The sequence below is a fragment of the Cavia porcellus genome, unplaced genomic scaffold, assembly GCF_034190915.1.
Source record: "Cavia porcellus strain 051 isolate PalLab524CR breed Dunkin Hartley unplaced genomic scaffold, mCavPor4.1 scaffold_25, whole genome shotgun sequence".
In the NCBI taxonomy this organism is placed as follows: Eukaryota; Metazoa; Chordata; class Mammalia; order Rodentia; family Caviidae; genus Cavia; species Cavia porcellus.
The window spans coordinates 32,434,175-32,453,455 of NW_026947508.1; the positions used below are offsets into that span (position 1 = coordinate 32,434,175).

At 36.4% G+C, this 19,281-nt stretch overlaps 1 protein-coding gene across 3 annotated transcripts in view; it reads left to right on the forward strand.

Moving 5' to 3' along the window:
• The window catches only part of Rlf (RLF zinc finger), a 125,775-nt gene that overhangs the window by 53,513 nt on the left and 52,981 nt on the right, over positions 1-19,281 (forward strand). The window lies entirely within an intron of this gene.

Below are 19,281 nucleotides of genomic sequence, written 5' to 3' on the forward strand. Positions count from 1 at the left end.
CTCACCTGTAATTCTAGCAATCTGGAGGCAGAGACAGGAGGATCAGCCATCCAGGCCAGTCCGGGGCTACATAATAAGTTCAAGGCCAGCCTCAACTACATAGTAAGACCCTGTGTCAGAAAAAAAATATAGTTACCTTATAAGCAGTTAAACAGTTGGGAAGATTAAGTACCTCTGTGTAACTGCTCTTAACCATTGCTTTTGATGGAAGATAGGTGTCCAGTATGTCAATTTTAGCCTGTATATTTTGAAGAAGTTTTTCATAAAGCAACTTTCCTGTTTTCCTATCAGTATATGGCCAAGTGAAGAAACACAGAATTTTACCAATTTTGACAGGACATTTATAGCATTTAGATTCAGAGATGCCACCTTTGTGAACCAGAAATATAGATTACTGTCAATTTCTATTTTATTGGAGTAATTAGTTCTTGAAGGAATTGTTTGAGTTTTTGCATTTAAAAAATTTTATTAGTACATTTTAGAAATACGTAATGATAACATTCATCATAGGGAATTGGAATTGGTACTCGTATGTGATTTATTTCGATACTGTTTTTCTCCAACTGCTTCCCTCCTTTCAACCCTATATCCCCTCCTTACTGACAAAAGCTTTGTTTCCATTTTTTTAATCTGTTCTCATTTTTTTCTTGTCCCTTCTTTCCGCCCTCTTTCCCCTCCCTTGCACCCCTTCACATTGGAACATTTTCTTCCCATTTCTCAATATCTGCTATATTTTTTAATTTAAAAATTTTTTTTATTTCAGTATTTATTATATTTTTGGTCCTTATTTATACTTTGTTTCTCATACCAGAGAAACAATGTGGTATGGAAACATGTATGTCTGATTTCACATTAAGAATATGGTCTCAAGGTGCATCCATTTAGCTAGAGATGTCTCGGGTTTCCCCTTTATGGTATAATAGTGTTTCATTGTATTAAAAAAAAAAACCCCACATCTTTATCCATTCCTTGGTTGATAGATATTTGGGTTGTTTACAAGATTTGGCGATTAAAAAGTGTGCCACTGTAAACATAGGTGTGCATATATTACTGTGGTATGATTATATATATATATATATATATATATATATATATATATAAAATATTTTTAGGGTCTGGCTCTGCAGTTCAGGCTGGCCTTGATTTCACTTTGTAGTCTAGGCTGGTCCCCAACTCATAATGATCCTCCTGCCTCACCCTCCTGAGTGCTGGGATTATAGGCATGTGTCACTATGCCTGGCTTGTGGTATGATGTTTTTAAAGCTTTCAGGAAGATACCAAGAAGGCTAATAGCTGAATGGAATGGAATCTCTAGTTTTTGTTTTTTGGGAGATCTCCCCTACTGATTTTCACAGTAGTTGCACCAGTATACACTTCAACCAGCAGTGGAGAATGGTTCCTTTTTCTGTGTAACCCCACCAGCATTTGTTATTGGTTGATTTTTTTTTTTTTTTTTTTTTTTGTCTTTTTCTTTTTTATCGGTACCGGGGATCAAACTCACGACTGCCTGCTTGCAAGGCAGGCGCTTATGCCACTGAGCTAAATCCCCAGCCCTATTGGTTGATTTCTAGATAATAGCTATTCTTTCTGGAGTGAGATGGAATCTCAACATTATTTTAATTTGCATTTTTGGGATGACCAGTGATGTTGAACATTTTTTCATATATTTGCCATTTCTGTTTCTTTTCTTTTCTTTTTCTTTTTTTTTTTTTTTTTTTTGTCCTTTTCGTTTTTATCCGTACCAGGGATCGAACTCATGACTGCCTGCTTGCAAGGCAGGCGCTTATGCCGCTGAGCTAAATCCCTCTGTTTCTTTATCTGAGCAATGTCTTTTCTTTTCAGTTCTCTATTTTTGGGTTGGTTATTTAAATTGTAGGGTCTGGTTTTTTGAGTTCTTTATATATCCTAGGTAATCTTTGAGGAACAACTGATAAAAATTATTTCCCACACTATGGATTGTCTCTTCACTCTGTTGATGGCTCGTCTTGCTGTGCAAGATGGTGTTTTTTTTTTTTTTTTTTTTTAGTGTTCCTGTTTTAATATTTAGATCTTTGATCCATTTTTTTACTTTAGTGCATGGTGAAAGATATGGGTCAAGTTTTAATCTTCAGCATGTGCAAAGCCAATTTTTCTAGCATTATTCATTAAAGAGGCTGTTCTTGCAGTGGAAATGTTTGTTTCCTTTGTCAAAGATAAGGAAGCTGGGTATGTTTGTAGTTGCTTCTGCATCTTCTAATGTGGTCTATTGATCCTTGGGTCTGTTTTGTTTTTTTCCTGCAATACCATATCATTTTTAATCACATTAGCTTTATAGTATAATTTCAAGTCAGGGAATGATTCCCCCACCTTGCCTTTGTTGCCCAGAATTGCCTTTGCTATTCTAGGTCTCTTATGGTTCCAAATGTATTTTAGGATTGTTTTCTCCAGTTCTGTGAGATATGCAAGTGGTGTTTTGATCAGAATTGCATTAAATTTCTATAGCAATTTTGAAAGTATGGTCATTTTCACTGTGTTGGTTCTTTTTATTCAAGAGCATGGGATTTCTTTCCGTTTTTTTGATAACCTTTTCAGTCTCCTTTTTCAGAGTACTGTGCTTTTCAATTTAGAAATCTTTTACTTCATTAGATTGAAGGTGTTTCCCTAATCTCTGTCAGTGAATTTATTATTTGTATACAGAAATACTATTGATTTATAGTGTTGACTTTGTATCCAGCTGTGCAACTGAATTTGGTTATTAAATCTACAAGTTTTGGTGTTTTTCTTCCTTTCATTGTTCCTTTAATTTCTTTCACTTGTCTAATTGCTCTGGTTAAAGTTTCTAGAACTGTATTGAATAAGAGTGGTGACAGTGGACATCTTGTCTTGCTCCTGATTTTAGAGTGGTAGTTTTCAGTTTTTATCCAATTAGTATGATGTTAGTTGTTGGTTTGTCGGAGATGGCTTTTTTTCTTTAAAATGATGGTGATTTTTACTGTTTTTCAGTCATTATTCCATTGTATACAGCTTTAAAGAGAATTTTTCTGTTGCTTTTCACAATATCACATAGTTGAGTCAATACAAATTTAAGAAGGAATTTTCCCTTTGTTGGTTATTTTGCTTTGAGATATCTGATCTAATACCAAATCTTTCTCTTCTTTCACAGCTCTCCCAATAGGCCCTGCTTCCTTTAGAGTTTCTAAGAGGCACTTTTCTTGGACACCTGAAGTAATGATCAACTCTTTCACTCCTTTGCTATTTTTTATTTGCTGTATCTGTCTCCCCCTTCTTGCCTTTCAGCCAGTTGTCTTTACATCAGATCACTTACAAAATAAATCTTGGTTTTTTTGTACCAAGGATTGAATAAAGGAGTTCGGGGGAATGCTCGGCAAGAGCTTTACACTGAGCTACACAGAAGTGGATTTTGAGACCATCTATTCCAGTTTTCTGTAGGGTGTTTTTTGTACCAGGGATCGAACTCTCAACCTCAGGCTCACCGTGCAGGTGCTTACACCATTGAGTTAAGTCCCTGGCCCCTTCTGTAGGGTTTTTATCATAAATGCGTGTTGGGCTTTGTCAAATGGTTTTTTTTTTTGCACCAACTGGGATGATTATATGCTTTTTTTTTGGTTGTTTTGAGACAGGGTTTCACTATACAATTCAGGCTGGCCTTGAGCTCACTTTGTAACAAAGCCCAGGCTGGTCTCGAACTTGCAGTAATCCTCCTGCCTCTGCCTCCTGAGTGCTGGGATTACAGGCATGCGCCACCACGCCTGGTGATCATGTGCCTTTTGTCCTTTGCTCTGTTAGTGTGGTGTATTACATTTATTGACTTGTATATGTTGAACCATCCATGGGATGACCTTTGATTGATCTTTATGATGACCCCTGTTTGATTGTGGTGAAACTATTTGGATTTGCTGCATTCTGTTTGCCATTCTCTTACTGAGGATTTCTGCATCTGTGTTCATTTGGGAGAGTGGCCTGTAGTCAATACTCTTTTGGTTGATCTTTCTCTTGTTTTGGTATCAGGATAATGCTTGCTTCCAGGAATAAATTTGGAAGCATTGCTTCTCTTTCAATTTCATGAAAGAGTTTGAGAAGCAATGATGTTAGGTCTTCACTGAATTTCTTGTAGAATTCAGCAGTGACTCTGTCAGGGCCTGGGCTTTTCTTTGTTGATAGGTTTTTAATTACATCTTTGATTGTATTTATTGATAGTGGGTTTTTTAGAGTTTTTATATCTTCGTAATTCAGTTTTGGTAATTCATATATATCTAGGAATCTGTCCATTTCTCCTGTATTTTCCATCTCATTAGAATACGAATTTTCAAAGTGAGTATAGATGATTTTCTGGATTTCTGCAAGGTCTGTTGTGACTTTGCCCCTTTCATTCCTAATTGCGTGGTTTTGAGTCTTTGCTTTCCTTTTTTGATAATATTGGCTAACGGTGTACTGATTTTATTTAAATCTTTGAAAGAACTGACTCTTTGATTTACTGATTCTTTGTATTTTCTTAGTCTACATTCCATTAATTTCTACTGATGTTTATAATTTCCTCTCTCACATGACCTTTGGCTTGATGTACTCTTCTAGAAACATGAGGTTCAACATTAGGTTGTAACTGGACATGTTGGTGCATGTCTGTAATCCCAGCACTTGATCAGCTGAGGCAAGATTGTTGCTAATTCAAGACTAGTCTGGGCTACAAAGTGAGCTTAAGGCCTGCCTGTACTGCATAGCAATACCTTGTCCCAAAAAGACAAAAAATAAAATCTTAACCCCCCCCCCAAAAAAAAAAAAAGCCTATTAGATTGTTTGAGCATAGTTTGGTTTTCTTTTTTTATGTTTTGGAGACTATACAGCTCAGGCTGGCCTTGAACTCACTTTGTAGCTCAGGCTGGCCTCCAACTTGCAGCTATCCTCCTGCCTTAGCCTGCTGAGTTCGAGCATTCCAGGTGTGTACCGCCATATCCAGCTTGTTTTATTTTTCTGATAGGAGAATTCACTACTATAAATACCCTGTGTGGTACTGTTTTTGTGTCCCATAAGTTCTAGTGTGATGTATTGACAGTATCATTTAATTGTAAAAACTATCTAATTTCTAGTTTAATTTCGTCTGTGACTCCTTGGCTTTTCAGCAGGGTATTTGAATTTCCATTGGTTTATGAAGTTCTTTTTTCTTTTCTCTTTTTATCCGTACTGGGGATCCAACCCACGACTACATACTTGCAAGGCAGACGCTTATGCCATTGAGCTAAATCCCCAGCCCCAAAAGAAATCTTTATTTATTTATTTTTATCGGTACTGGAGATGGAACTCATGACCACGTGCTTGCAAGGCAGTCGCTTATGCCACTGAGCTAAATCCCCAGCCCCAGGATTATGAAGTTCTTGTGGTGTCTTTTGTCATTGATTTCCAATTTCATTGTACTATGGTCTGATAATATGCCTGGGATAATTTCAATTCTTTTGTATTTACTTAAGCATTTTTAAAAATTTAAGCATGTTTTATGAGCTAGGATGTGATCTGTTTTGGAAAACATCCCATGTGCAGCTGAGAAGGATGTGTTCTGATGTGTGAACACTGAAGACATCAAAGTCCATTGTTTGAAAGCTTGGTTCAGTTCTGATAGTTCTTTGTCAGTTTTTTTTGGTCTAATTGATCTGTTTATGCTAGTGGAGTATTGAGGCCCCCCTTTACAATTGTATTAGTGCTTATTTGATTTTGCTTGTCAGTTATCACTTATATAGTTGGGTACACTGGTATTTGGTGGGTATGTATTTATGTTATCTCTTCCTCTTGGATTGTTCTCTTTACAAGGATGTAGTAATTTTCTTTGTCTCTGAATCATTCTTAGCTTGAAGTCCACTTTGTCTGCAAATAGATTAGCTAGTCCTACGTTTTTTTTATAGGTTCCTATCACATGGAGTATTGTTTTTCATCCTTTGACTTTCAGTCTGTGAATTTATATTTGAATTAAATGTGTTTCTTGTGTGCAGCATGTTGTTGACTCTTGCTTCTTGATCCATCTTGCTAGTCTGTTTTTCTTTTTCTTTTCTTTTTTTTTTTTTTGAGTGGTGAATTGAGAGCACTAACCTTGATGTTTATAACTGGTACGTATTGACTTATCCTTGTCATATTACTTCCCTGTTGTTTTCTCTTTTTCCCTTCTGTTTACTTACTTGTCTTCTGGTGGATTTATTCTGTTTGGTTTCATGGAGGTTTAGTCCTTGTTAACTCTTTGAAAATGTCCTTCAGCGGGGCTGGGGATTTAGCTCAGCGGCATAAGCACCTGCCTTGCAAGCGCATGGTCATGAGTCAATTGCCGGTACTGGGGAAAAAAAGGGAGAATTAAAAAAAAGAAATGTCCTTCAGAACATTTTAGATTGCCACTCGGTGGTCACGAATTTTTTGAGGTGTTCTTTGTCATGGAATTTTCTTATGTCTCCGTGAATTTCGAAAGGTAATTTTTTGTAGGGTGCCTTAAACTGAGTTGGAGGTAGTTTTCTGTCAGGGCTTAAAATGCTTTGGTCTAAGCTGTTCTTGACTTGAGAATCTGTGTTGAGAAGTCTATTGTGATTCTGATGGGCTTTCCTTTATAGGTGATTTGTTACTGTTCTCTGACACCTTTTATATACTGTTCTTGTGTTGAATTTCTGGAATTTTGATTGATATGCCTTTCTTATCTGTATGTCAGTTTTTTTCTCCTGCTTTGGAGGTTGTCTGTTATTTTGAGAAGATGTGTTTTTTAAATGTCATTTGTACTATCTCGTGCTTTTTCATCGACCCTGATCAATCTTATGTTATTTTTCTTTTCATCTAGAAGCTGTTGAATTGATTTTTCACGGTCCCATGCTACTTTTTAGAAATCTTTTTCCTCATGATCATAAACTGCAATCCCGTATTCTGTATCTGATATCCTTTCTTCACATTGGCTCATTCTGCTGTGTATACATTTCAGTGAAATTTTTAATCTCCTTGGATATCTGAATCTGTTTTATGGATTCCATTTCTTTCCTATGTTGGATGTTAAGAGGTTTCCGTCATTTTTCTAAACTCCTTTAATTTTTAATCTTTATCTGCTTTAGAGTCCTTAAGCATATCCTTCATTATGGTCACTATCTCTAGTTCTTTGAGAAATTATTCTGATTTGATTTTCCGGAGCCTTTTTATCTGTTTGGTTACTTCTGCTGGTACTGCTTTAGAGAGTCCGGGTGTGTGGCTTTTGAATTGGTCTGTATTATTGCCCCTTTTGGTTTGCCTTTGGTGAGTTGGGAGGCTGAGGTTGCATCTTGTGTAAGTGCCTTCTCTTTTTCTTTTCTTTTCCTTTTTTTTTTTAAAAAAATTAATTCTTAGGTTGATGCTTGTAAATTGCTTATAACAAGTAGATTTGGGCTGGGGATTTAGCTAAGCGGCATAAGTACCTGCCTTGAACTAACTGTGTAGACCAGGCTGGTCTTCAACTCATGGAGACTCTCCGGCCTCACCACCTGGGTGCTGGGACTACAGGGTATACTACCATACTTGGCCTACCTCTTGAAGATTTATAGCAAATAATGCATTTGACATGTTATAACATAAAGTAGTTTTAGTTCATTTCACTAATGTCTTTAACTTTGATATTTACATTCTATTTCATTTTATTGAATTATGCATATATCAGAAATACTTTGAATCTGTGATACAAAGTTTCCGTCTCTGAAAAAAATGTTGAGTATGCTTTCTTAAAATTGTAGAATCTTATGTTTGAAGTAGAATTTTCAGAGGTCATGTAACCTATTACTTCCTAACTTCGATTTTTTTATTTTTTGTCTTTTTGGAGATGGGGGTCTCGCTATGCAGTTCAGGCTGGCCTTGAGCTCACTTTGTAGCCCTGGCTGGTCTCGAACTCACAAAGATCCTCCCACTTCAGCCTCCTGAGTGCTGGGATTACAGGCGTGAGCCATCATGCTCGGCAATTTTTTTTAAAGACAGGGCATCACCTTGTACAGCGGACTTCTGACTTTTTGTTGTTGTTTTTTGAGACAGGGTCTTGCTATGCAATTCAGGCTGGTCTTAAGCTCACTTTGTAGCCCAGGCTGGTCTTGAACTTGCAACAATCCTCCTGTGTGAGCCTCCCGAGTGCTGGGATTGCAGATGTGTACCACTATACCTGGCTGGACCCTTGACATATGAACAAGGGATAGTTGTTATCTCAAAGTAGTAGTAAGTCAAGACTATTTTCCTCATAAGTAATAATGAAAATACCCACAGTACATTCCAGACCTCCCCAAACACCCCTTAACTAACCTTTTATACTAAAAAAGGTTTGTGTAATGTGTGTAATTTACCAGAAACACCAGTAATTTTTCTAGTATATTCACCAAAATTATAAAATGTGCCTAGTTTACCTGAAACAACAATTTCATACTGTACTCACCACTCAAATTGACATCTTTGGCTTACAGGAAGAGAGGTGAAATGGAAGGCGGTTACTGTTTGGAAGGGGAGTCCTCTTCCATAAGAACATCAGGAATCTGGCTCTCATGTCCTTTCTCCCCTTCAGAGAGTCTGTAACCCACAACAGCCTGCTTCTGGCTCACTAGGTTTCAACCTTTTAAGAACTGAAAGCTGTTCTAAGGTTGTCTGTTTCTGTCTTTTCTATTTTTTCTTTTGTACCAGGAATCAAACTCATGACCTCATGCTTGCTGGGCAGGTGTTTGTGCTGCCTAGTTAAATCCCTGGCCCCTGTCTTTTCTTTAACACTGCTCTTTTTGATTATGGTTTCTTTCTTTCTCTTCCCTTCTTCCTAGCTTCTTTCCTAGATTTTTGAGGGATATTTTGATAGCAGTAATTGTAGCAGTTGTATAAGGCACTGACTGAAATCATGTCCACATGCATCTGGGCTCAGACTGACACTTACATATACTTTTCTGGCATTGCAAGTCTTTGTTTACAGCTGTACAAGTGGCTGGCATTTGGGCCATAACTCAAGACTAAATGTAAGTTAAACCTAAAATCCCAGTCATAACCCAGCTTGCTTGCATGTGAGAGTGGTTGTACCTTGAGGGTCCACTGTAGTTGAGGCTGACCTTGATCTCACTGTGTAGTCCAGGTTGCTCTCCAACTCTTGTTGATCTTCCCGCCTCAGCCTTCTGAGTGCTGGGATTACAGGTGTGCATGTGTATAACCTTACCTGGTCCAGCTTATTCTATGGGGGGAAATTCATTCTGTCTAGGGGTCAGAGTTAGCTACATTTTTCACTGATATTTTATCACCAAACAAAATTAAGAATTAATGTAACATCATAGTCTAATATGAGCATTCTTCTTAACATCTGAACATTTCCTTCGTAAAATTTATACAGGTGCTGTTTGGTCAACAAGTTGTACTGGGTACAAATTTGAATGTATTAGAATTTGGAATCAAATCTATTTGAGTTTTTAAAATAGTATACAAACAATTTTAAAACTTGGGCTAAAGATATCTGAAAAACAGTCAAAGTTTTAAAATTCAAAAGCACAGTGTTTGCTATGTAGTAGTCAGTATTTTGGAATGCTGAAGACATACTGGCCTAGGTGTGTTGGTACGTGCTTATAATCCCAGCAGTCTTGGACATGTGCCAAGAGGATCACAAGTTCAAGCTCAAGTCTGGGCAGTTTAATGACTTAAACCCTGTCACTCTCCCCTGGCCCTGCCAAAAAGGACCAGTATGTAGCTCAGTACAAAGTGAGTTTCCTAGTAGAGAAGATAAATAATTTTTCCTAATACTACACTTGTTTTTAGGGTAGTAGGTCATTAGTGTTTAATACCATGTGTATTTATCTTCTTCGGGAACATCCCCAGCACCACAATACAAAATCAAATCAAAACAAAACAAAACTCTCAGTGCTTTTGGCTTTTTTTTTTTTTTTTAGGCAGGATTTTGCTATAGTATTTCAGTCTTACCTTGAACTCACTATGTGTGTAGCTGTCATCTTCCTGCCTCATCCTCCTGAGTTTCTGACTGCTGGGAATACAAACATGTACCACCATGCCTGTGTTTGTGCATTTTAAAACAACATGTAATATTGTTTTATATATTTTTCTGCTCCACTGAATGTGCTGTGTTTTTTTCTGTGTGACCTTTTTGGCAGTGGGGGATATAGGGTACTAGGAGTTTTTGTTTGTGTGTTTTTTGTGTGGTGTTTTGTTTTGTTTTGTTACCAAGAATTGAACTCAGGACCTTATGCTTGGCATGCAGGCGCTTCTGCTACTGAGCAATATAGCCAGCCGGGTATCAAGAATTGAACTCATAACCTTGTACTTGTCTGGCAGGCACTGTGCTGCCGAGCTATTTCCCAACCCTGTATTTTTTTCTGAAAATTAAAAATCCCAACCATGGGGCTGGAGATTTAGCTCAGCCAAGTAAGTGCTTGTTTGACAAGTACGAGTTGAGTTTGATCTCCAGTACCAAAAAACAAAACAAACAAACAAAAAAAACACCAGTCATGTTTCAGATACTTAGATGTTTGTAATATGTAGATTTGATATGCTCATTTTTCACTTGTGTGTAGTATACTCTGTAACTATAACACAGTTCATTTCTTTTATTTTTTTATTGATGGATTTAGAGGCATTTACATTAACTGCTGGTGTGGACACCCAGTGTATACATATATGGAAGAATTAATGGGCTCATTTATAGGCTTGTATCAACTTTACATATTATCAAGATGTTCTTCAAACTATTTGTACCAATTACCAGTGTATAACAGTTGCTTATTGTTAATGTCCAACATCATCGGCAGTGCTGGGTGTTGTCAGTTTAGTTTTAGCCATTATGGTACGTGGGCTTTTGTATCTTATTAAATAGTTTTATGTATTTATAGCTATTCAGATTTCTTCCATATATTTCCCCTTGTTCACCCATTTTTTCAGTTGACTTTTTTTTCCCTTTAAGTTTCTATAAAATTCTTAGATATCCTAGATAATCCTTGTTGGTAGTATGCTTTGGTATTATCTTAGTTTATCTTTTCACCTATCATATTCTATGCACAGAAGCTTTACATTTACTGTAAATATTTAAATTTGCCATTGAAACTCAGATTTTCTTTTTGGCTTTCAGTGGTCCATTTGTATTTTTTTTTTTTTTTGGTCTTTTTTCCTTTTTATCGGTACCGGGGATCGAACTCATGACTGCCTGCTTCCAAGGCAGGCGCTTAGGCCGCTGAGCTGAATCTCCATCCCCCGTCCATTTGTATTTTTAAAGCTAGCTTTGTTGGGGTATAATTGAAGCATAATAAACTTCACATTTTAAATGTACAATCTGACATTTTTATATCCATGAAATGATACTTATAATCAGGACAGTCATTAATTCACTGTTTCTGGAAGTGCCTAGTCTTTTGAATTCCTTCTTATTCTCTCCATCGCACATTACTTTATATAACTGTTTATCTACTTTCTATATGTAGATTAGGTTGTGTTTTTAAGAATATTAATTAGGGAAATCCTCCTGCTTCACCCTCCTAGTGCTGGGATTATAAGTATGCACCACCATGCCTGGCTTTTAAAATTTTAGCTATTGTCATTCAGTCTCTTTGGCCTCTTTGGCTCAGTATGATTATGTTGAAATACATGTTGTACATCTCAATATCATATAATCTTACATTATATGGACATATCAGGATTTGTTTATTCATTTACATTTGGTTAATTTTCATTTTTGGCAACTAAAAATCAGGCTGTTATGAACATTCAGTGTACCTATGTGGAGAAAAAGTTTTTTAAAATTTTGTCATTTTTTTATTTTTTTGAGACATTGTCTCATTCTTTAGTTCACACTGGCCTTGAGTATAGTCCAGGCTGGTCTTGAACTCCTAGTGAACTTTCCTGCCTTAGCCTCCCAAGTGCTGAAATTACAGGTATGTGCCACCATACCTGGCAACAGATGTTTTTTATTCCTTTGGGGGAGGGGTGATAAATACTTAAATAGAGTGTCTGGGTCACATGACAGATTTTTCAGATTAGTAGTATATCATTTTACATTCCCATCAACAATGTATGAGAGTTCTAGTTTCCCACTTCCTGGCTAACACTGGTATAGCCAGTTTAATTAAACTATTTTGAAGTCACTGATAGTCATGGCAGTTCTAATTTGTATTTCCTTAATGTGTTATTATATTGAATATTTTTTGATGTGCTTATTTGCTATCCTTATATTGTCTTGGGTGAAGTGTCTGTTCAAGTCTTATATTACTAAAAAAAATTAGGTTGTTTTCATACTATTGAGTTTTAAGAGAGGATTTTGTGTGTTTCTAGATTTCTGAGTAAATACATTTGTAATCATTTTGCCTAGGTCAAGACTGCTTTTTAATTTTTCACTGTTTACTAGTGATCTTAGAATTTTGTGTTTTACATCTTTTGTGATCATTTGGAGATAAATTTTGTGTAGTTTTGAGGAATAATTGGAAGTTATGTTTTTGATATGTTCCTACCAGTGAGTGGTACATACATGATTGTCCCATCAGGTGGCTGGTACCTCTAGTGGTATAAAAGAATACAATATTTTTGCTTTTTTGTTTTTTGAAAGAGAAGCTCTCCATGTAGTTCAGGGTGGATTTGCACTCCATTTGTAGCCCAGGCTGGCCTTGAACTCAAAGCAGTCTTCTTGCCTCAGCCTTGTGAGTGTTCAGATTACAGGCATGGGTCATCACGCCCAGCCATTTTGATCACTTTTATTGGCCTTTTTACTAATAAAAGGAATTTTAAAACTGCTTAACAGAAAAGTCATGCATGTACCACCTACGGTTCAAGCTGCCTGACAGCAAGACATAATACATATTATAGCCCTGTCAAGAACATGTCAAAAATAAGGAATGTATAAAAATCTCTAGTACCATTTGGAAAAACTACCTTTTCACTGCTGAATTGATTTTGTACCTTGATGAAAATCAGTTAGCCTTGTGTGTAGAGGGTCTATTTCTTGACTTAATCCATTTCATTGATTTGGTTTGATGCCTTAACCACACATTATAATGCTATATTCTGTTTAGAGACAGGAACCAGAATGGTGGTTTTCAAGGCTTGGAGGAAAGAGCAATATAAAGTTACTTTATAATGGGTTCAGTTTCCTTTTTAAATCTTTTTTTTTTTTTTTTAATAGTTTTTTTGAGAGTGAGTCTTGCTATGTAGTTCAGCCTGGTCTCGAACTCACTTTGTTCTTCTCCTTTAGCCTCCTACGGAGAGTTTATGAATGAATGTTGATGACTGTGGTACGACATGTATATATATTTACTACCACATAATTATACATTAAAAACTGTTCATTTGAGAAGATCTTATATTGCATGTGTTTTACCATAAGCTTTTAAAATTTGACACAAAATCAAGGTCCACAGAGACTATTTTGTAAATGATGAAGCATAGATTTCAATCTAGTCAAAAGACTTTTCTCATTCTTAAATAACTGTCAAAGGATTCTGATTCTTTTACTTTGTGTGATAAAGTCTGGATTTTAAAATCTTCTGATTCAAGAAGCAGTATAGTCATTTTTGTAATGACACTGCAGCAGAACTGGGGGACTATATTAATCTCCATTTTTAAAAACCCCAATCTTTTGTATACTCTGGTTTCTTGAATATTTTTGAGCTATAATCTCAAGACTCACAGTTAACTAAGTTATTTTGTATTTTTTTGTTAATATATAAAATTTATATATTTTCTGTTTGTTAAATAGTCACCGTTTTGGCTAGACTGGCTAGAAACTAATGAGCACAAGTGTCTTCTGGCCCCTGCCTCTCCAGTAGATGTGATTTTAGGCATATGTTAGTATACCTGGCTTTAAAACCATTAAGGTTACAATTCAGTGGCATTAAATACAATGGTCACAGTTTTGTACAACCATCACTTCCATTTGTTCAGAGACTTTTTCATTTTCCCCGAAATGAAACACTAATTCCCTGAAGTCTTTAAAAACTACCCTCCTACATTCTGAGTTTAACTACTTTAGTAGGCATCTTATATAAGTAGAACTATAAAGTCTCTTTGTGACAAGATTGTTTTCTTAATGTAAAGAACCTCAGCATTCACTTTGTATGCTAGAATCAATTTTCCTTTTAAGGCTGAATGACATTCCATCCTATGTACATAAGAAATTTAGGTAGTAATACATTTTATTCCTCCATCTGTCTGGGGTTACCTGAGCTTGTTTTTGAAAATTAATGCTACTATGAGGATAGGTAGCCAGATATATCTTTGAGATTTGACTTTCAATTATTTTGGGGTATGTACATGAGGTAAAATTTTCACATCATGTGGTGACTCTTGATTAGTTTTTGGAGGAACCATCACACCTTGTTTTTGCTTTTTGGAGACAGGGTCTCCTTGTGTATCTCAGGCTGACCTTCAACTCCTATTGTCTGAATTTCTCAAGAGCTGAATTTACAGGTGCACAGTATCACACTCAGCAACACACTGAGTCTATAGCAGCATTACTAGTTTATCTCCACCAGCAATGCAAACATGTTTGTTTTTCCACATCCTTGTCAACATTTGTTATTTTCTGAGTAGCCCCCTGACCCCAAATAATAGCCATCCTAATAGATGAAATGGTGTCACATTGTGGTGTTTTTGTTTGTTTTTCTATAGTGGGGGTTGAAGTCACACAACCTCACCTCAGGCTTGACACATTGTGGTTTTGATTTGCATTTCTTTGCTTAGTAGTATTTGAGTAACTTTTCACATACTGTTGGCATCTGTATCTCTGGAGAGATATCTGTTGAAGTCTTCTGCCCATTTTTAAATTATTAGGCGGGAGCTTGGAGCCTTATAAGCAATACAAGTACTCTACCCCTGAGTATATATATCTCCATCCCCACCTCACCCCTGCTGCCTTTTTGGTGGTCCTGGGAATTGAACCCAATGTTTCCACTGAGTTACGTCCTATAACATTAAATAAATAAAATGTTTGACATTAAAACATTATATGTCCTATAACATTAAAAAAATAAAAATGTTTTATTTTTTGTCTTTTTTGAGACATGTCTTGCTATTCAGTTCAGGCTGGCCTTGAGCACACTTTGTAGCCTAGACTGGACTCCACCTAAGTGATCCTGCTGCCTCAGCCTCCTGAGTGCTGGGATTATGCCTGACTCCTTTTTATATTGTAACTCTTGTTTGTTCGTTTGTAATGTGGTCTTACTATGTAGTCTAAGTCAGTCTTGAGTTCACAGTATAGTCCAGTGGTCTTTCTGCTTCAGCCTCCCAAAGTGCTAGTATTCCCAGCAGGCATCAGTGCATTCAACTTTTTTTTTTTTTTTTTTTTTTTTTTTTTTTGTCTTTTTGAGACAGGGTCTCGCTGTGCAGTTCAGGCTGGCCTTGAGCTCACTTTGTAGCTTAGGCTGGTCTCAAACTCACAAGATCCTCCTGCCTCAGCCTCCCGAGTGCTGGGATTACAGGTGTGTGCCACCACGCCTGGCTTTTTCAACTTCTTTTTAAAATTTTTAGTTTCAGACAGTCTTGCTAACTTACCCAGGCTGGCTTCAAACTTGTGATTCTTCTTTCTTAACCTCCTGAGTACCTGGGATTTCAGGCATGTGCCAGTTTATCCAGCTAATGGTTTTAATCTCAATTAATTAGCTTTAAAAATACATCTTAAGTTTTAGGCCTTTCCCAGAATGATTTGCAAACATTTTCTTCCATTTTATGAAACTTTTAACTCTGTGCTCTTGGATGCAGTTTCATTTTCTAGACTGTGCTTTTGACATGCTACCTAAGAAATCATCGCCAAATTCATTGCTAAGAAGTTTTCCCCTATGTTTTCTTATAAGTGTTTTATAGATTTAGCACTCATGTTTGGGTAGTTGACCCAGTTTGAATTGAATTTGTATGTGGTGCAAGGTAAAAAGACCCAACTTTCATTCTTTGGAAATAAGGATATCTAGTTTTCCTAACATTAATAAAAGATTGTCCTTTTCACTATTCCATATTCTTGGCACATTCTGTGAATTATTTTGGGACTGTCTGTTAGAGTCCATTGGTCTATTTAATATGGTTTTATTACTAACTCTAGAAATTAAATGTAACAATTATAGGCCAGGGATATTGCCTGCCTGGCAAGTGCAAGATCCTGATTTTGATTCCTGGTACCAAAAAAAATTTTTTTAAAAGAGATTATATCATTAAAAGAACAAAAATGTACTCAACAGTGATGAAAAGGTTATCAATTAAAATACTGTTGCCCATTTCAAGCAGATCCTCAATAAAAATTGTGTTTAAATTATATTACGATTGTACAGACCCTTGATCTGTCACTGTCTTACTCTACTGTTAGGAATGTAAATTGAACCAAATTTTCTGGAGCAGAATTTGGTGCTATGTAAAATCTTAAAAATTATGCACCCAGCAATTCGATTTATAGATTGTTCTAAGAAAATTGGCATGAAAAAGTTAGGCATCATAAGGGTATTTACCTTAGAGTTACATATAATATTGCAAAGTTAGAAACCATGATGTTTATAAATAAAGAATTGGGTAATAAGGTGTAGTAAACTGACCCTGAGAATACAGATGTTGAAGACAACTTTATAGTGAATGTAATGCCAGACAGTATGCATCCATAATGCTTCTTAGTAGCGGGGTATCCTGGCACATACCTAGTTTTAGCATTTGGGGTGCCCAATTAGGATGACTGAGAGTTAAGGATATCCTGGACTGCATAGTAAGGTCATGTCTCAAAACAACAACAACCCCCATCCTATAACTTCAATTTAGACATTAAAAAAAGAAATCATTAGTGGGGCTGGGGATTTAGCTCAGTGGCATGAGTGCCTGCCTGGCAAATACAAGGTTGTGAGTTCCATCCCTGTACCAAAAACGAACAAACAAAAACCCCAAAATCATTAGTGTTACCTGTTAACAGTGATTTATTTGCAATTGCTAGTGAAGTGGTATCACTGTTGTAAGAAAACAGCAAATGTCTTTTTAAAATTGAGAATGAAACAAAATTAGCAGGTATAGTTAAATCCCATGACAGAATCAGTGTCTAAGAATAATCTTAGCAGGCTGGAATGATGGATTGAGTCCAAGGAAATTTAATGAGATGGTTGAAAAGAGAAGTGTAATGAGTTTTACATTTTTGTCTGTAAAAAAACAGCTCTAGCTAATATATAAAGTGTGAGTTGGGGGCATAATGGCAGCATAAGTAAAAGATTCAGCGTTTTAATTTACTTTCTCATAAGCAGCCAGCTGCTCTCACTTCTTTTTCTTTCACATTCAGCTTATATTCTTCATGGGACACATCCAATATATCCTCATTGCTAAGTAATAATAGATCTCTTCACCGTTTACTCCTATTTGTCCTAGTCATCTTTAAAAAAAATTTTTTTTTTTGGTCTTTTTCCTTTTTATTGGTACCTGGGATCGAACTCACGACTGCCTGCTTGCAAGGCAGGTGCTCATGCCGCTGAGCTAAATCCCCAGCCCCTTTTAAATTTTTTTTTAACTTTTAAGGTTGATTGCTATTTGAAGTCCTTTCATTCCTTTCAACCTATTTTTTTTTTTCATTCATTTTAAGTTTACATTCATTCATTCATGCATTCATTTGTTTGGTGTTGGAGATTTGAGCCCAGGGTTTACACATTCTAGGCAAGTGCTTTCCCCTGAGCCACACTTCCAGCCCCATCTTTGTGTTTTAATCTTGATTCCATTACACAAAGAAGGCAATAAAAGTCCTAGATCCATCTAGTTAAAAATGAAAAAGACCAAATTACAACTACTGCCAAAATCTAGAAGATCATTAGTTAATAATGTGAAAAATTGTACTCCAACAAATTGGAGATTTTGAATAAATGGACAGATTCCTAGAATTACCAAAACTTTGGTAATTCCTAGGAATTACCAAAACCAAACCAAGAAGGCAAAAAACTCTGAGCAGTCCAATAGCAGAATTGAGGCATTAATAAAAAGCTGTCAACTTAAAAAAAAAGTCCAGAACCTGATGAATTCACTGCTGAATTCTACAGGACCTTCAAGGAGGATATAATGCCGGTATACCTTAAGTGCTTTAGTGAAACTGAAAGGAGCAAAGTCATTCCTGAAAACTAACGTTACCTTGATGCCCAAACCTGACAAGGACCAAGCTAAAAATGCAAATCACAGGCCAATCATTTAGTGGACATAGATGGCAAAAATCCTCAACTGGCAGTCAGAATGCAACAAATAATCAAAAGATCATATGTTATGAAGTAGGCTTCATCCCAAGAATGCAAGGATGGTTCAACATACACAAATCAATAAATCTAATATACAACATAAACAGAATTAGGGGCAAAAATCACATGATTATATCAATAGATGCAGAAAAGACTTGACAAAATCTTGACAAAATGGTGATCCATTGTAGAAAAAAAAAACAAACTAAAGAATATAGGTATAGGACGGCCTTTTCTCAATCCAGTAAAGACCACTTATAACAAACCAACAATCAATATCACATTAAATGAGAAAAGCTGAAAACTTTCTATAATTAGGAACAAGATGAAAATGTTGCTAGAAGTGGTGGTGTATACCTGTATTTCTAATATTTGGGAATTTCAGGCAGGAGGAGCAGTAGAATTTGAGGGCAGCTTGGGTTACACGAGTTCAATGAAGGCCGGCCTGAGCTACAAAGGGAAATGTCTCAAAAACCAAAATGAGGGCCAGGGATTTAGCTCAGTGGCATAAGTGCCTGCCTGGCAAGCATGTGGTCCTGAGTTTGATCTCTGGTACAAAAAAAAAAAAAAAGAAACAAAAAATAGAGAAAACAATTCTAAAATTCATATGGAAGCAGAAGAGGCCCAGAAGAGCAAAAGCAATTCTGGGCAACAAAAACAAAGCAGGAAGCATCACAGTCCCTGATTTCAAGATATATTACAAAGCTACAATGATTAAAAACAGCATGCTAGGTGTGGTGACACATGCCTATAACCTTAGCACTCAGAAAACAGAGGTGGGAGGACTGTAGCAGGTTCTAGGCCAGTCTGAGCTACACAGTGAGTTCAAGGCCAACTTGAATTAGGTAGTTAGCAAGACAAACAATAACATGGTAGCCAGAGGTGATGGCTCAACTTTGTGATCCTTGCACTCAAGAAGGTGAAGTAGGAGATTCACCGAGTTCAGGGCCAGCCTAGGCTAAATAGTGAATTTAGCACCAGCCTGAACTACACAGTGAGACCATGTTTCAAAACCAAAAATAAATAACTAAAAGCAGTATTGATAGAAAACAAAACATAAACAGATATGTGCATCTTTGACAAAGGGGCCAAGAAGCATACACGAGAGGAAAAACATGTTTAATAAATG